An 18,903-nucleotide genomic window follows, 5' to 3' on the forward strand; every position below is an offset into this window, starting at 1 on the left:
TATTCTTAACCCTTCTCCAGATGCTGTTACAGATGACTGGTGATGAGCCTCAGGCCTGACTAGATACAGCCCTTCTCTAAAGCAACAGTCATCATCCAGTGCTTAATAAATGAATTAAAAAGCATTGATATCATCTGGCATCAGCCTGTAAAAAAACTTGTAAGAATCAGGAGGAGGAGGAAAGTCTAACATGAGCTTAATTTTCATCCTTGTGCCAAATGCCTCTAACTGTACAAACAACCAACCATTCCTGGCCTCATGCAGCATGTTGTTCTGCTGCTCCGAGAGGGATGTAATGCCATGCTGAGGATGTAATAAGCCTTCCAGTGGGAAGTGCCTCATGATAGCTTTCCATCATCTTTCATTTCTTCTCTGTAGCATGTAATTGTTCATTAGCTTTGTAAAGAGTAATTATGTTTGAACAACGCTTTTGTGCTAAGAGGTTTTTCCTTTAGCTGATAGTAATTGAAATACTTTTTCAGGTGACTTTATTTTTATATAATCTGTAATTTTAGGTCAAATGTCCTGGCTTTTCTGAGCGTCAGATATAGTTGCTACTAAGAGTGTTTTTTACAGTGTTTTGTAATTGACTTAACAGAGGTTAATTGATGGAGGCACTGTATGAATAAACTGCAGTGGAGCACCTGAGATTAGCTCTTAGGCTGAAGAACAGCAGCTGTTCTGGGTAAACTCATGGATGGCTTGCTGGAAAGCAGAACTGAAGTCTTCTTTTCCCAGTTTTCATTGACAGATCAGCTGCAAGCCTGCTTGTTCTTCATGAAGCACTGAACCTTAGCTCATCCTTGTGTATCTGAGGAATAGTTTTAAGGGCTACAGATTTAGGAAAGCAAGTCAAAAAAAAAAAACCAACCACCTTGTCTTTTATGTTGTGGTTGCAGTTTTACAAAAGACAGTTGTAAAAAGGAAATGTAAGCGTAGGACAATGTTATAGCAAAGATAAATGCTCCCCAGCCGAGAAATTATCTCCATTGAACTCTACTAAACAATTCTCTAGAGGAATGCTTCAGAAGAGTCCCCTCAAAGAGCCCTGTGTATCCTGAGATAAAAAGCAGAATTCACAGTTCCTAAGCCTATATGTTTTTTTTCAACCCTAAGGGTGAAATGTGGGTTTGAATCAAGGCACTTGCAGTAGCTAGGTTTAGCTTGCAAATCTACACCAGATCACCTCCACCATGATGAAGAACTATATCTTCCTAGGAAAAAGACAGACATGAAATCCTTTGGCAATTTTGCTTGTAGCAACTGGCCCGGTTCAGTGTGATAGCATCGATAGTAGATGAGACTACAAATTTTGTATTTAGCTCCCACTGACTTCAATCCCACTGGAGTAAAACATTATGCCACAGGGAGACACACGGTGGGAGAAAGGGCCTTCTTTGTATGTTTGAGTAAAAATGTTCATAAAGATGAGAAAAGATGTAGGCTTCTTTTCTGAAGCCTTTCAAATAAAAACTTGAAGATTTTACAAAATCTCCTGTGAACTGTGCTTCAGTTTCCCACGTTTGGTGTTGCTGAGCCTTTGAGGGAATGATTTGGTAACAGGACACAGTGAAGGAGGTCACAGTATAATCATTGACGTGTTAAATTTCATGCAGTTATTTGGACACCAAATTATCTCATCTAAGAATCAAGGAGAGAAAAAATTGACATTGAGATCAAATCTTAATTGGTAAATTTTGACAAATTCCGGCTCCAGCATTAAAAAAAGTGTCATATCCTCTAGTGGAGATTGCAATGGGAATTTAAAGGAAATTATGTTCAGCACCACAGACGATACTATTGGTTGCGAAACCATGAGATCAAATCTTAAAGTCTGCATATTTGTATGCATATATTTGTGTGTACATATTTGTATGGAAGTACATATTTGTAAGGTTCTTAGAAACAGCAGAGGTTAGAGTAATGCACGCATACCTGCTTGGTGCATTGTTGTAACAGGAAATGAAGCAGAGCACCATCAGCATCCCTGTTGGGGAGCCCAGAGCTTCCCTGCCCAAAATCCCCCTCGAGATTCAGCTCCTGACTGTACTTAAGGAATGAAATTGCATGAAGTTCACGTGCAGCACCTGAACCATCCTCCTATACATGCAAATGGCTGCTCTTTTTTGTTTCATCTGTGCAGATGAAAGGCTGATCTGTGAAGTGTGCTGCAGTTCAGTGTTGCTTTTTCCTACCAGGCGCATGACACCACCGGGCAGCACATCCCCAACACTATGGGGACTGATGCCTCTTTTGTTGGCATAGAGATTGGAAGATCACACAACACAGGGCTCGCTGCCTTCTTCTGCTGGGCTAAAATTATCAGTGCATTATTGGGAAATGACAAAGGGGTCCAAATTATATGGAAGACACTCAGGTAAATTTGGACATTTGGATAAACCTGGAGCCTTCCTGCTGTCCTGGAGATGGAGAGGAGGAAAAAAATTGTCTGTTTTAAGTATTTCATGTGTAGATTTTTATTTCCTCAGTCCACTGGGACCGAAAGCTTATATATAACTGGCATGTGGTGGAAGGAGTTACTGCTGATGCACAAATAAAGATGTTGCAGGCATCAGAGCTGTCACACTACAGTGGAATGAGCTCTGGACATGAAGCATTCATACTGCATTGGAAAAATTTTGATCTAAGAGTTGTCCTATCATTTATTCATGTGCTTCTCTGCTCCCCTGGACAGGAACTGTATTTTTCAGAAGCCTGTCTCGTGCTACAGCAGATGTTCTGTGGTACAGAACTAGAAGCATTGCCTCTCCTTGCTGAAGAAATAATTGGGGTTTGGATCAAAGAACTAATTTTTCTGTTTTTTCTTTTCATGTGTGTATCTGTTTAGCATAAATGTCTCTTGGTGAGAGTAACTCACACTGACCAAGGATGAGTGTGTAGAGAGAAGCTCAATTTTTTCAACCATTCACCCAGTGCAGGACTCTATTGGTAAGGCTGTAATTTATCAGTAAAGCAAGAGGTTTTTTTTACAAAACAGGGAGTGGTGTTTAAATATGAAGGTATCAGTGACTGTCTTAAAATGTGCGAAGGAATGCAGCTTTCTGTGAGAAGCTGAGAATTTCTTCTGTGTTCAGAAGTAGCAGAAATACTTGAGAGCAAGGTAACTGGGCAGGCTGTTCCATGCTCACCGCCTTCTGCTGCAGACCCTGTCCCTAACCCCCAACCCACTTCTCCCCTGGCACAGCTCTTCTGCTCTGGGCTGAGCAAATCAAGGGCCCTCAGCAGCTCTTCACATGTACCCGCCAGACCCCTCCCTGTCTTCACCGTTCTTTTCACCTCCTCCCCTCCTCTTTGTGTTGTGGAGCTGTGCTCCGTGTAAATAAGAGGGAAGGGATTGAGAAGTTTCTGGGAGGTCGTGCAGGCAGAACGTTGCTAGAAGCTTGTTGCAAAGCCTCTGCAGCAGTGGGCATGTGCCTGCGGCAGCAACATGGCCTGCAAGAGTAGTTACAGCCCGGCTGCCTGCTCTCTGTGCTTGTTGCTGCAATCTTTGCACAGCACAAGCACAAAAAGGCCAGGTGTGGTCTTGCATGAGGTGCCAGGGCATTTCTAATGCTAGCAATACGAATAAGATCACTAGGAAAAGGATGCCTAACTCTCTGTTACCCCCGAGATCCAGAGGGGAGATGAAAGCGATGCTAATAACCACATGGTGGGAGCGTTTCTGCGGGAGAGGACTGATCTTTTGAGCTCACACAGAAACGCAGGCAGAAAAAAGCACCATTAGAGCCAGCCCCAGCCGGTGCTGCCTGAACAGCACACGTCCCTTTGCGGCTGCTGCCTTCATTAGGGGAAGAGCTATTACCTCAGGTTCTCACAGTGAAGACAAATCCTTTGCAGAGAGCGCAGTGTCTGGGTAGAATAGATGGTTCATTTTAAGTCTCAGCTCCTCTTTCTATTGACAGAGGGGAGACAAGACAATTAGAGCAGCCCAGCGTCCAGCTCTCAGGCAGGGAGAAGTGGGATAAAGGGCACCCAGGGAACAGAAATCTTTCCAGGGAGACCGATGACTGTGAGCACTGCCTGCTGTCTCCTGTTATCACCCACTCTTTGGATCCCCAATATGTTTTACTGGGCAGCATTAAAGAGCAGAATGCATCCTTTCAACATGCATCAGTGCAGCGTATCCCAGGGGTCGCAGCTGGAGAGAAAAGGCCTGGGATGCTTTCTCACAGAATGACTTTTCTCAGAATTAGAGATGTGGTGGAGCCAAGGGAAATATCTGGTGTGTGCTCTGTGTGCTCCCTGTCACTCACAGAGAGCAGAGCACTTTTGATTCCATGCGCCACGAGTCACAGCAATCCAGGAATCACACCCAGGTGTCTCTTCTTAGCAGCCATTTGTCTGTGCCTGGCACCTTGGCAAGCCTGTTCCATAGGGATATGGTGTCTGGCAGCCTGTAAGAGCATTTAGGGCCCGTGCCACCCCATGCTGAAGTCCCAAACCTGAGAGCAGAGCCCTGTGTTGTCAGTGGCTTTCAGCTAGTTGTGAATGTCATTGGCAGGCCCAACTGCACTGACAGATGCGCATTCCTGTCTGTCAGCTACATCCACACTTCATTTGCAAATAGTGCCTGTTGCCGACACCCCAGACATGCAGTGATGTGGCCTTCTGGTCACTTGTGCAGACCGAGCCAGCCCGGCACCTGCAAGGCTTGTGGTCCCAGCACAGCAGGCATGCCACACTTGACACTTAGTGGACTGCAAGCCAGGGGTGGGTAGCATCAGCACATACCTGTGCTTAATGCACTGGGTGCTACAATATGCCCTAGCAGCATTTTTTCATTTCCATCCTGTTGCTATAGAAATAGGCTGGGCACATATGGAAGTTGCATTAGCCTGACATTAAGTCCTTCTGAAAAACCAGATAATTAAAATCATGTTATGTTCCAGTTTTCTAATGTCTCTGCTATCAGTGCATGTATGATAATGCCAACAAGGGCAAGTGTAAATAATTAGCTCATTGAGTATTGCTTCAGAATGCCTTTAATTTATTCATTTTTATTTATTTCCTCCTTCTCACGTGTCCTTTCTCAGCTGCCAAGGAGCACCATCCAAATCAGTGGAGGGGAAAAGTTATACTTGAAGCTTTGTCACCATCTCCAAACTTTGCTCTGAATTGTGTAGATTTTAAATTCACTATTTCTCAAACTGATTTTTTTTCCTTTACAACAGTTTTCATAGCTAAACGATCTTGGACATGGAACGTGGTATTAAAAGTACAAAAACAGCCTATACACAGGAAAATATATTTTCCCCTTACCATAATTATCCTACATGCTGCTGGCACTCAGGTTAGCTAATATGCTTTTGGTTATGAGACACTAGATACCAAACATGATTTTAACATTATTTTAATTGGCACGTCCCTTTGACTGTTCTGCTTGTGTGTTGCATCCAAGCAATCCTTTATAAAACATAAGTGGGCAGCAACACTGCCATCTGACGTACAAAGCCCTTGTAACTCCTTCTTTCACACAGAGTAACGTAAGTGTGAGCTACAGCTGTGGGCCTTCACTGAGATATCACTGCTTTGCACACCTGTGCCCTTCTGTGTGCACTGATTCAGCTTCTAACACATACTAGTATCTAGAAATTGCTGTAGTGGCACTGATATGTAGGAAAATGAGGATAGTTTAGGGTGTTGGTATTGTGGAGCTTTGCGACTGAAATCTGCTTATTTTTTTTTTTAAATCTCTCTCCTTTGCTTCTGAAAATTTTAACATTTCTACCCTCTTTCCAGGGAACTGCTGATCGTGTAGGAAAATGGTGTTCAGTAGCACCACATTCCTGCTAATGACTTTCCCAGGTGTTTCACAGTGCATTCCCTGTGCAAGGAGGTTATTTTCATCAGCTCTTAGCAGGTGGACTCACTTGGGAGAATAGCTTTGACCAAGATCATGCAGCAGATTATCAAGCAACAAAAAAAAACAACAGCAAGAAATGCAAGAAAAATACAAATATTCTCTCTGAAGCTGATGTTAAAGCTAGGAGACATCAGTATGGCAGAGCTCAAGACTGTAATGAATTCTTCACAGCAAGTGTTGAAAAGGAAGGTGCAGGATAAATCCCTTAGGTAGGATTCATGCCTAGCTCATTCGGAGCAGCTTAACTTCAAAGGCAAGGAGCAAGATTTGTGGTTCCCCCTCTGCCTTTTCTTAATGTATATTTTAGTTCAATTAATTTTTCTTTTTCCTAAGTAGTAGTTAACAGGGCTAATGATAAATTGGCAATAGGAGAAATCCAGCTCTGCCATGTTATAGAACCTGACTTTTCAAATGCCATGGGCTTTTATATATGAATATGTGTGCTTGTTCTTGTTGTTATCACTGATAATAAAGATGAGTTGTCCAAAGTTTGGAGTGCAGCGGAGCCTGGGAGAGCTAAGAAAGCTCAAAAAAGATGGACAAATCCGAATTTTTTTCCTACTCTTTAACTACCACAGCTCTGGTGAAACAAATCAAACACAGATTTAAAACTTCCCTGCTTGAACTTCTCTTTCCCTTCCCTCTCCCCGGGGTTTCTGTTTTAGAGCTGTTGAACTGATTTGTTGAGACAGATCAAAGTATAAAGTATTTCTCAGCTGGTCTTACTTCTCTCACTGGATTGTAGTGGCAGAAGACAGGCAGCTCATTACAACTGGGAGAGCATCCCCATGAAACCAACTTGAGAAAAATAAGATTCTGCTGGAGCTGTAGTCCAGTCTCACCGTCATAGAAGCAAATTAGTTTAGAATGAATAAATAATGTCTTATGGCTTCTCATTAGGGTATGAGTCTGAGTATTAACATGATGTTAAGTATCTCTGTATGGTACTGTGAAGTCTTCAAGGCACACCCTGGGCTTGTCCAGTTTCAAGCATGTCTCCCCAGTGCTTATTCCTTTTCTTCCATTTTCAACACTGTTTTAGTGAACAGAGAGGAAGAGGAGAAGTTCTGCTCAACAGCTTGTCAGCCTTCTGTGGGTGCCAACTGTGTTTTCTAAGTCACCAAAGAGCCACACATGTTTGCAAGGTGCTAGTGAGCCTGGCTCTGTATCCTGGAGCACATTAAAAAGTAGGTTGAGAGAGATGATCCTCCCATGCTACTCTGCTCTGGTGAGAGCACACGTTAAGTACTGTATCCAGTTCTGAGCTCCTCAGTTCAAGAAAGGCAGGGAGCTTCTAGAGAGAGTCTGGTGGATGGCCACAAAGAGGATGAGGGGCCTGGAGCACCTCACTTATAAGGAAAGAGCTGGGACTGTCAGCCTGAAGAAGAGAAGGCTGAAAGGGGATCTCAGCACTGTTTATAAATATCTAAAGATAAAGGAGTCACATGGATGGGGTCAGGCTCTTTTTAGTGGTGCGCAGTGACAGGACAAGAGGCAGTGAACAAAAACTGGAACGCAGGAAGATCCATCTGAACATGAGGAAGAACTCTGTTGTGAGAGTGACAGAGCACTGGAACAGGCTGCCCAGAGAAGTTGTGGAGTCTCCTTCTCTGGCCATATTCAGAATCTGCCGGGATGCTTTCCTGTGGGGAACCTGTTTTAGAAGGAGGGTTGGACTAGATGATCTCCAGAGGTCCCTTCCAGCCCCTGCGATTCTGTGATTCTGTTTAAGCCAGATGTGGCTCCTTACTTCTTTTAAGAATGCACTATGGAGGCATCTATAAACAGCATGTGCTTCCTGGAACTCTATATTTCTTCTTTCAAACAATGTAGCAGCCTCTTTGGAACCATTTCTGACTAATTCTGAAGGGGTTCATGTAACTCATGGATGTCCAACCTTTTGGCTTGCCCGAGCTGCACTGAGAGAAGAGAAATTGTCTTGCGCTGCATATAAAATACATAACTGAGTTAATGTATATAAGTGACAAAACATTTTTTAATATATTTTTTATTGAAAGTTAAAAAACAGCATCAAATACATAAGGCTAGTGGGATATTTGACCTTGTTTTTGTGAAACTAATGCATCAGTCTCTGGTTCAGTGCAAGTGGTTGCAATTTTCAGTGAGCTCTCAAGATATTCATCACAGGTTTTTATTGAAATATTACTCTTTCTGTGAATCAGCCTTGAAACAGTTGTTCACAAATAGATGTACTGCCAGAAAGCAAGGACAGGAATAAGGCATGGTTGTGAAACATTGGATATCTTTATCTGCTAAAATAGATCTTACAGAAGTTTGGTGAAGAGACATGATAAAATGTTTTTGAGTTGAATGTCTGATTGCAATTCTACACATGGCATGTGAAAATGTGCAGGCAGTGTATTTATTCGTACTGAAAAAGGAGTTGTGGATATACAAAAAAATATATATATTTTTTGAAATCTTGTAACCTATTCTCAAATTCCTTTATCAAAACTGAAAGCACAGCTGCATATTTTTCACTGTTCATAGGGCTGTGTTTAGCCAACACATCAAAATGCATGAAATTATTTGCCATTACTTGAGTTTGCCATACTTCAAGTTTCATTTTGAACTTTGTTACAGCTTGAAACATAGCACAGATAGGTTGATTTTCACCTAGAAGACACATGTTTAACTCATCTATGTGAGCGGTCAAATCCACCAAAAATTCTAAAACTGTGAGCACTTTTCATCTTCAACTTCTAGCACAAATTTTCCTTTTGATTCCGTAAATGACTTGGTTTCATTTCTCAAATCATAAAATCTTTTTAGCACTTGACCTTGACTCAGTCACCTTCCTTCCGAAAAGTAAATGATGTTCTTATTATCAGCACGCACACTTTTAAGGAACTCCTGGAACTGGCAATGATTCAATCCACTGGACTTCACAAAATTCTCAGCTCTGATGATTTGCATGGCATTATCCATTTTTATGGCTTTCACACATTATTTTTCTTGATGTATGATGCAGTGCTATTTCATCAAACGTGAGCTGCCAGTGGCAATTGCATCATCTTCTATTAATTTTATAAGTTCCTCTTTTTTACCAACCATCACTGGAGCACCATAGAATCATAGAATCACCAGCTCTACGATCATCCAGTAGCTATCAGTAGCTATACCAGGTGTGTTGAAAAGGACTAAAGAAAATTGCTTTGATGTAATTTTTACCACTTTATAGATATCAAGAGATTTAGTTGTGTCTTCCAGTGGTAGCACAGCAGCCATTTCTTCAGCAACATTATATTTGTTATCAATGCCTCTAATGAAAATGGCAAGTTAAGCCATGTCTGTAGCATCGCTACTTTCACCTCTCGCCAAAGCATAGCATTTGAAATTAGCAGCTCTACTCTCCAAATGTCTTTCAATAGATTTTTTTGTTGCTTCAGTTCACCTGACTACAATCTGGTGAGAAGAAAAATCCATTTTTTTAACTGGACTTTATGGGAACTGTTGAGTCACAGCCCAAACCACTGATTGCTCACCTGAGGCGAGCACTGAGTCAGCCATGGAGCACAGGTGAAGGCGATTCAGCTGTGACCAAAGGGGTGGAGCCTGGCTGCACCTCCTAGACCCCATTTAAGGGCTGACTGCCAGAAGGGAAGGGTCTCTTGCTGGTGGAGCTGGTGGAGCTTTCGTGTGTGAACTTGGAATCTTCTATATGGGTAAGCAGTCTTTTTTCTTATAGCACCTTTTTATCGTGCAGATCTTCCTGTTGTGTTGGTCTGCCTAATTGCCACAAGGATGCATTATATCTGCTACACTTCCCAAATGCTGCCAAATAAACTCACCATCAGTAAGTGGTTTTGGTGGTTTTGCAGTCAGGTTTGCTATCACCTAAATAGTTTGTATGGTAGAGTCTGCTTGAGTTTTGGCTTTTTTTAAGAGCTTTTGCTGAGAGACAGACTTTTTTTCAGTTCCTGCTTTTATGAAGGTATCAGATGTGGTAGCATGAGTGAAGGGAAGGAGCCTGAGGTTGAGCTGCCACCATGATGGCACAGGGTAGGGGGCAAGCTGCCTTGCAAACTGTGCCGAGTCGTGTTGTGGCCTGTGGGTCTGAGGTTGGACATGTCTGGTGTAACTCAAAGTGTTGTAGAACTCAGACCTGCCAGCATCAAGCTCCAGCTCAGAGCAAGCAGGCAAGAAGACTGCTTCTTGCTGCAGTCCATGTGGGTGAGTAGGACAAGCTCTCTGCCTTTGCCTCCTGCCTTCATCCTTTCACTCTGTATGAGCCTTTAGTAGTCCTAAAATGTTTTGAGAAATTGTTGTTTTGACTAAGGATCGATGCATGGTTTGCTTACAGCTATGCATGTGTTATTGATGAAGCAGCAGGAGTGATGGCTGCATCACACAGAAGCAGAGCTGGTCTGTGAAAGTATCCTCTGAAAGAGCAGATCTTGGGATTTTAATTTGAAAAGAGGAAAAAAAAAGTGAGGAAAGAAAAGGGCCATGTTTTGGTGGCAGAGATTTCAGGTCGCCTGACTGCCACATAATAATGCCCAGTTCTGAAATACATTTGAAGTGCACATGGCTTAGCAAATATGTTAAGACATAGCATGCAGGAAGCAGGATGTAAATGTCCTTAGTTGGAAAGGGACTCTCCTGAGAGTTTGTGCTTCTGCCTAAATGCAGCCTGATGTAAATTGTAGGTTCGCTTGCTCCTCTTCACATGAAACAGAAGCAAGCCAAAGCAATATAGAGAAAGATAAGTACAGTATAAATCAGCAGATGATAATTATTTTGAGTGGCAGGACTGAGCATTTTAGCCAGGTATAGCTAGAGCATGGCAGATTTTGGCAGAGAAGCAATAGGCACTTCTGCTGGTAGAAGAGAGAATCTCATCTAGGTGGGTGTGTGACTGTACTTTAAGCCAGTGGAGTTGGCCCCATCTACACAAAAGCTAGATGTTGCTCATGCTATGAGGAAACCTCTCTTTCAGAGAAAACCAAGATTTGATATGGAAACAAGGTCATAAATTGCCCTTAAAATGTGATGCTGTGGTATGGAGCCATGCCCATGCAGTGCTATGAGACCTGATATCATACCATCTGGCAAGACTTTCTGAAGTTACTGTAGAAAAAGAGATTTGGGTACCACATGGATGGTGGAACCTCTACAGCAACAGGGTTAATCCTTAGCTCTCACTTCCTGACTGTGTTTCATAGCTAAGGGTCAGACTTCTCAGAGACACCATTTGAACAGTGCAGAGGAGTTTAAGTCTAGGAAAACATGTCAGATCTGTGCCTGTTGTGAATTTGTTTGTCCACAATGACTTTGCCAAGCTGAGAATTGATCTGTATGCAGCACCCTGCTGTTCCCTGAGCATTTTCTGCTACACAAGCCTTTCAGCTAAGGGGTGCAGAAAGAAACAGAGACTTAACTTTAGGCAGATATTTTGGTATCCTTACACTCCTGCCCCAATCTTACAGGAGTTCTTCAAAACTAGAACGAGCTTGATAGGCATCTTTTCCTATTGGCATGCTTTTTGCTCATGAACTAAAACTCATCAGATATATCCTACAGGATAAAGTCCAGGCACACAATCTCTATTCCACTGATATCCTTTCCCCAGTTATTTTAAGGAGACTTGGGCTTGATTCTCTCTGATTAAGTTCTGGCTTCATTATTGTACTGGTTTTGGCTGGAGTTCTTTATGCTAACCTGTGTAATGCTATGCTTTGGATCTGTGACCAAAGCAGTGCAGGTAATTCACTGATGATTTCCCTGTTGCTGAGCAGTGCTAGACAGTGTCCAGGTTTCTCTGTATCTCACAATACCCCACCAGCAAGAAGCTGCCAGGGACACAGCAGAACAGATGACTCCAAACAGATATCCCATACCACATAATGTTAAGCTCAGCAATAAAACCTGGGGTAAAGAGGAGGAGGGGATTGTTCAGGATTATGGCATTTCTCTTCCCAAGGAAGAATTCTATGGGATGAGCCATTTTTCAGGAAACCTGCCTGCCAGTGGGAAGTATTGAGAGGGTCCTTTATTTTAATTTACTTGCATGCAATTTTTGTTATATCTATTAAACTTTAATTCTTCCCATTCTCTTTTTCCTTCCCACCATTTCTGGGAGCTAAGAGTGAGTGAGTGGCTGAGTGAAGCTTAGCTGACAGCTGTGTTCACCCACAACAGTTGGCATCAGCTGTGGGCTAATTACACCCATTAGCTGTGGGGATGGGATGGCTGTAACCAATCCTTCCAAGAACTCATGGCTACTTTTCAGGAGGAAAGAATGAGAATGAGCTGAGTGCTGGAGCTAGGTGCTGGTTAGTGCTAATTCCAGTTGTTATTGTCTCCCATGTTTCTGGTATGTAAGGATTTGTGATTGTTTTGGATCAGCTTTTGTGTTGATTCAACAAAGACAAGCTCTTCTACTGTAGTAAAAGGGGGTACTGTATCAATCTGGATAGCTGTATGACATGGGTAACATGCATGCTGGGGAAAAACTGAGAGCAACAGTAGTATGAAGTTCTTGTATACCTGAAGCTGTTTCCTGCATTTGCACAAAGTTGGGCCCCTAGTCTTGTCCCCTGGTTCCCCAGTCATAGATTTATCACAGAATCATAGAATGGCTTGGGTTGGAAGGGTTCTCAAGGATCATAAAGATCCAACCCTGCTGCCACATGCAGGGCCATCAACCTTCCCATTTAATACCAGAACAGGCTGCCCAGGGTCCCATCCAACCTGGCCTTGAACACCTCCACAAGTGCATCCACAACCTCTCTGGGCAGCTGTTCCAGCACCTCACCACTCATAGTAAAAAACTTCCCCCTGCTGTCCAACCTGAGTCTTCCCTCCTTTAGTCATCTTAATACAGCTCATAAAGAGCTCAGTATAGGTCATTGCTAAAATGTAGCCTGATCTTCAGGTCAGGACTGTCCTCAGTCCTTGAGCTATTGTACACTCAACTTCCTACTTCACACAGCCCTGCTCCTGCCTGCTCCCATTTGTTTTGCTTCAGCTTGGCTGCCAGGCAGAGCCATCAGTTTCAGCAGTCTGCTGGTGTCTGTGTGGGTGGCACATGCACTGCAGTTGTGGTGGGCTTCTAGGCTTGCCCACCCTGAAAGGTCTGTATTTCTGTATGATGAGTGCTAAAGAGGAGACCCTATCAGTTCAGCAGTGTATGAGGGCTGATAGTCAAGTCTCCTATTTTTGTAAGTTGGCCTGTGATGTCAGAGGTGGATGTTGGTATGGCAGTAGGGGTTGAACCTTCCCCGACAATATTTTGTTACATGTTGCTGTGTGACAGACGGCAGCAGAGGGGTAGTCTGACAAAATGGCATTTGACACAGACGTGCATCTGAAGCAAATGTGTGTTTTTGAATTCCTTCATGTGGAAAAAATGGCACCCACTGATATCCATTGATGCTAGCTGAATGTTTCTGGAGACCCAACAGAAGATGTGTGCACAATGAAGCAGTGGGCATTGCATTTCAGCAATGACATCATTATAGCAGCTGTGAAACACTGGGACAACTGGGCTGCTACAGGTTTTTGAGCTCAGCAAGCAGGCTCTTGTTCACTGCAAGCAGAAATGCACAGCTAATGGTGGTGACTGCATTGGGGAAAAAATAGTGTTTTGTATCTGAGCATTTTCTCTATCGAATGGTTTTATTTTACTTTTAGTATCTGTTTCTGTTTCTATGGGAATAAATAGGAGGCCTAACTTTTGGAGCAGTGTACATTAACACAAGTGTGTGTTGTCATTCTTCACAGTGCCCTAGCAATGGTGACTTGTAAAGAACTAGCATGTTCTCCTTTGACTGTTATTCTCATTAACAGTGGTCTGAAGATTATTTTTTTCCTCTTGCTGACTCCCTACCAGAGCTATGTGGAAGTTGTTTATTTTCTTACTTTCAGGACTTCACTGATGTCCCCTTCTGTGCCTGTAAGAAACCTAGTGATAAATGTCAGACCGTATTTCTGACTAAGGCCTTTTAAAATTTACTGTTTCCAAGTTTGTGAGTCTGAAAAAAGATTCTCCTAATATTATGGAATAGATAAAATAGTCATATAAATGGTTAATAACTCCACACATCAAGACTGATTAAGGTGGCAGCTGGTGTAGCAGAACAGCAGACCCTATGCTTTAATGGTATTCAGGTGTGTTTAATGACTCAAACTGGTTTCTGAGGTGTTCCTGCCCTGTGCAGAGAGCTGGCAGTTGGCAGTTAGGATGGGTTCCAAGGCTTTCCTCATAGTCATCAATAGCAGTCTGAGGAGTTACCCAGTACAAATCTGTGCAAAACTAAGATGCAGAAACTTGGTTGTTTTGCAGGCTTATTTTATTGCGCTCTGTTTTTTGTCAGGTTATCTACTTTAACTTCTGCCATGTGAGGGCACACATGTACAGCCAACTGGAGATTCTCCAGCAGAATGTTTTCTCATTCAAAGGTACCAATTTGTCAGGGGTTGAGAGAAGTTTTAGACTGAAAAGAAACAAAGCTTCAGGTATCCCCTAGCAAAAACAAAGAGAAAAACAACAAAAAGAACTAAAACCAGCAGAAAAGCTCCCAAAACCTGGGCAGCTTTCTGGAAACAGGAAACTAGAGAACACGCTTCTGTTTTTAACTTCAGTTACATTTGTCATAGGGTTTTAAAATTCCAACTTATAAAAAAAGTCCAGACCAAACTACTATGAGGGAGTTGTTTTGGAATGCTTATTTTATTGACTTTTGTTTGATTTTATTTTTTCTGTGATTTAAATCAGAGGGGTTCTGGGGAGTGTAGACAATATGAAGATCCTGGAGGTTTCTTGTATCAAGTAGGGTTGTGTCTCTGCCTTACTGAAAGAGGAATAGCCGTCCAAAAGAGGAATGAAGGACAAAGGGCCTTTAGTTGGCCCTTCTCTAGAGGAACACTTCCTTGGAGCAAGGGCAGCAGTGAGGATGAAGCAGGGACAGGCATTGCTCCTGCAGATAACGAGAAGAAGTGGGGAAGGAGTAAGAAGCTCTTAAGGGCCACTGCCTCCCTTAGCCAGGAAATCTGCATATGGGTATTGCAGTTGAAGGACCATCCCTTCTGGCTTTGGTAGTTTTAGAAACAGGATTCACTTATGACATTTTTCTTAGGAAATGCTACCTGGGACCTTCTTTTTGTATGTAACCTTTTGTACCAGCTGAAGAGTGAGTTCCTTGTCATACGTTTGTCCTATGGCAAATATTTTCTTTAAAACTTCCAGCTATGGCCTTAGGTATTCTCTGTAGTCATCATGAAGTAAAAATGATGATCTATTTCTTATCCAGCTGTCTGCATTATAGGAAATGAGTGTGCCTGTAATTGGGCATGAAGTATTTTAAATTGGGCCATCAAATAGAGTGCATCTGTTGTTCTTATTGTTATTCATTACTCATCAGAGCCACTGATGTTGTATTTTCATTAATTTTTCTATTAACTTTCTCCATCAATGTGATTAAAGATTCATTAATCTGAAGCAAAGAATAAAACAACCTGCTGCCACCCTGCATGCTGGAGACCACATCAAAAACATCCTGCATATAACACTAGGCAAGAACTAATTCAGCCTTATAAAAAATGAGATATCTCTGAAAACAGATCTGTTAGCAAAGGATTAGCTGTTCAAATGGTCAAGTCAAACAACTCATAATCAGGGTTATCTTTACACCTTCTCCTCATCTCACTTCTGCCATCTATGATTTTATAGTTCTTTAGATGGCAGTTCAACTTAGTATCAATTATCTACTTATTTAATTTAGCTGTGTAATTGGCGGACATTTCCAACTCGGATGATTTTTATGTGCTGTGTGTTTAATGTAGCTGAAGGTTGTTTTGTTTTTACTCCCTCTTGTTAGTGAGAATTCCTGGCTCATATCTATTTCTGACTGCTATAATAAGTGTTGCTTTTAAAAGTTTGAGAAACACTGTTTTTAGCAACTTGTAAAAAATGAGAAAATGATGGAGACTGAAGTCAGAATGCTTTCAGACATTGTATTCGTGTGTATTTAGTGACTGTAGATTTTAGGAACCCATTAGTAATTGTAGTTCGCACAGTAATACCAGTGAAACAGCAGTTGTGCCTTTTTCCTCAATATAAGACAATCTTAGAAAACTGCTAATGACTATTCTCCTGTTTAAGCCACTCTAACTAAAGGTAATACAGCATTATCAGGCAATATTCTTCAAAAGTAAATTCTGGTCTTGCTATTCAATTTTGAGGTCAGCTCATGTTTAAGCTTGTCTTTCTCAAAATCCTTCCCAATCTTCTCTGCCAAGCTAAGTTCATGTCAGTACTTTGAGGGAAGCTGATTAAGGTTTGGATGTGCTTTGTCTGAGGGACTTGTGGTGCTCACTGAGTTCAATACAGGAATTTGGGCAGGGATGCTAAACTTGGTTCAGAAGGCTGCTACCATGAATGGTAATGTTAATGCTAACAGCATTCTCCTGTAGGAACAGACAGCACAGAGCTCAAACTGGTAATACATGGTCAGAAATTGATCAGTGGATGAGCCATGGGGTGCCTGGGATTCCACTGAATCACCTGAGAATAGTGATTTCAGTTTCTGTATGACTGTCCTTCCTGAAAACAGGGACTTCTAGGTCCTGTGGTTGGTACCACATAATATGGCAGTAACAGCCTGTTTTATACAGATGAATAAGTGAGACTTACGTGTGCCCTTTGTTCCTGTTTCTTGATAGAGGATATGTATGACAGTGGTCCAACAACTTTGAGGTGACAGGTCCTGCATGAGAAAACTCTTTAGCTGGCCTGATATTTAGACATGAAAGGTTATGACATTTTGGAGGCAGATCTGTCTGGAAATCAAATAAACCAGGTCATACAAAGTGACTTCAACACCAGCAGAAAACTTGTGCTACGTGAATCTCAGATACTAGAAAGGCTGTTATAACCAGCAGTTGTAGGCCAACGTTGACTGAGATTATATGCTTATCAGTTTGGGTATTTTTAAAGTGTTGATCTTGTAAGATCCTCTGCATAAATACTTTAAGTGAGGTCCAGGTTTGGATTTCTGTATGTATAATCTTCGTTTAAACTTTTTGAGAAAAGCATGAGCCAGGTTTACTGGGAATGCTCAGTTTCACTTTGTACAGACTACTTTGTACCAGAGGTAGTGAAGCACAGCATGCCTGGAGGAAATGTGAATAGATTTATCTAATTTGGTGCTATACTGCTTACAATGATGGAAAATAATTGTCTAGAAACTCTTAATTTCACTATAACTGAGTGCCAGAAGAAAAGATACGCTGACTAGCTCTGAAGTGGAAATGCCAGAGAAGTTGGTTTTATACGTACACATTTACAGTTTTAGTTCATCTAAAGTCTATGGGTATACTTGGTGCACAAGCAGAGCACTTCATAGCACGGTGCTGTTAAACTGGAAAGAATGGTTTAAGGCATAGCATCAAGGAGATGAAATGCAAACAAAACTGCAGCTCTGAGGAAACAACAAACACTTGGATGATGAAAAGTGAAAGCACGGATTTTAAAAGGAAATATTGCAGTCAATAGAGATATTGGTTCCCCTGGAGACAAATGAGAAGGAGTTATCCATGTATTGCCCTTCAGAGATGACGCCTCAGTCTATCTTGAGGAAAATGCACTATCTGAAAATAAGATGTCCAACTGTGACTCTTTTAACAAGACTGTTCTCTAGAAATGTGCTGTCTAAATTCTGTCTGGACCATTTAAGTCTTGCTGCTTGTTTTTCTTTAATTTATTCTAACTACATAAACACTATGTGGTACAGACAGCTGCAAAGGGATTTAACATGCAGCCGTGCAGGGAAGGAGTCCATCTCGAGGAGCAGAGGCAGGAAGGGCAGCTCAGTCCATTGCCAGAGATAGATTAATAAGGGATGAGGTACGGGGTGAAGCTTGAAAGCTAATGCTGACTAGAAATGGTTTCCCCGTCAGATTTAAGAGCTTTGAAGTTAGCATCCAATTGTTAGCATGCATAACTTTGTTGGGATTGATTGCTTTTCTACGTGGAGCTGCAAATGAAAGAATGCTGGGACCTGACATTGCTGTGTTTTAACAGACGGTGAAAGAAGACCTTGAAAATGCTGCATCTTTCATGTTCATAAACTCACTTCTACTCCCCCATGCTTATCTATCTCCCCCCCTCAGGGTTTTAGCAATCAGATGCCTAAACAAACTTGTAATTTGTGAGTGCAGCGTAAATTACCTATTTCACACAAGGAACACAGAAGGGCTCATGAATTCACAGAGATTATTTTTGTAATTTCCTCAATTGAAAGCAAATTGATGAAATGGTTTGCCCAACTCATTAATTAAGTGAACTGACCCCTGAAGGTTAATGTAGAGCTTCTGAAAGTGTCAGAGCAAAGAAAAAGGAAAGACAGTATCAGAGCAGCTATGACATGTGCAACAAATTACTGCCTTGGTGCACAGACAGCTGTGGGATGGGATTCAGACTTCACTGTTTTTCCAGCACTTCCTGAATTCCAAAATAGTTTGTGCTCATACCCCTGGTGATAGTAAGCAGCTCTTTTCACCTATTCTCAAAAGAGCCACAGGCCTGAAAACTGAAGTGATGTTCATGACAGGGCAATGCATCATTCAGTGGAAAAAAAGAAAAACAAACCACATGTAAAATAGTAGCTGTTAAATGTGTGTGGTTAACGGGTCAACTGCAGCCTACAATGAGTCTTTCTCCTCTCACATGTACCATTTTTTACAGTGGTGCAATTCTGCTATTTGCGTATGCTTGAACTCTTGAATTCTTCTAAGTTGAAGAGCAAGCTGGTGCCACTAGTATCACTTGCCACATGGATATTTTATGATGTGCCTAACAAAATATTTTTTTCTGCATAGGAGTTATTTCATGCAGCTTGAAGTTGTCTGGCTTATCTGGCCCAAGGAAGCGATCCCCTTTTCATCCAAACCAATCACGCCATTCATATGGGAAGCTCTTTAGCAGAGAAGACACCATCCGCTTGTTTCTGTGGTCCCTAAAAATACTTCTCAATCATCCATATAACAGGAAGAAA

The 18,903-nt window shown here is 41.9% G+C and overlaps 1 long non-coding RNA gene across 1 annotated transcript in view; it reads left to right on the plus strand.

The window, feature by feature from the left end:
• Positions 1 to 9,533: 9,533 nt before the first annotated feature.
• The window catches only part of LOC128086702 (uncharacterized), a 75,102-nt gene continuing 65,732 nt past the window's right edge, over positions 9,534 to 18,903 (plus strand). Inside the window, exon 1 of the long non-coding RNA XR_008209486.1 lies at positions 9,534 to 9,570. This is a non-coding gene — a long non-coding RNA (uncharacterized LOC128086702). The remainder of the gene's footprint in view (positions 9,571 to 18,903) is intronic.

This window comes from Tympanuchus pallidicinctus, unplaced genomic scaffold, assembly GCF_026119805.1.
Source record: "Tympanuchus pallidicinctus isolate F22 unplaced genomic scaffold, pur_lepc_1.0 scaffold3, whole genome shotgun sequence".
Taxonomy (NCBI): domain Eukaryota; kingdom Metazoa; phylum Chordata; class Aves; order Galliformes; family Phasianidae; genus Tympanuchus; species Tympanuchus pallidicinctus.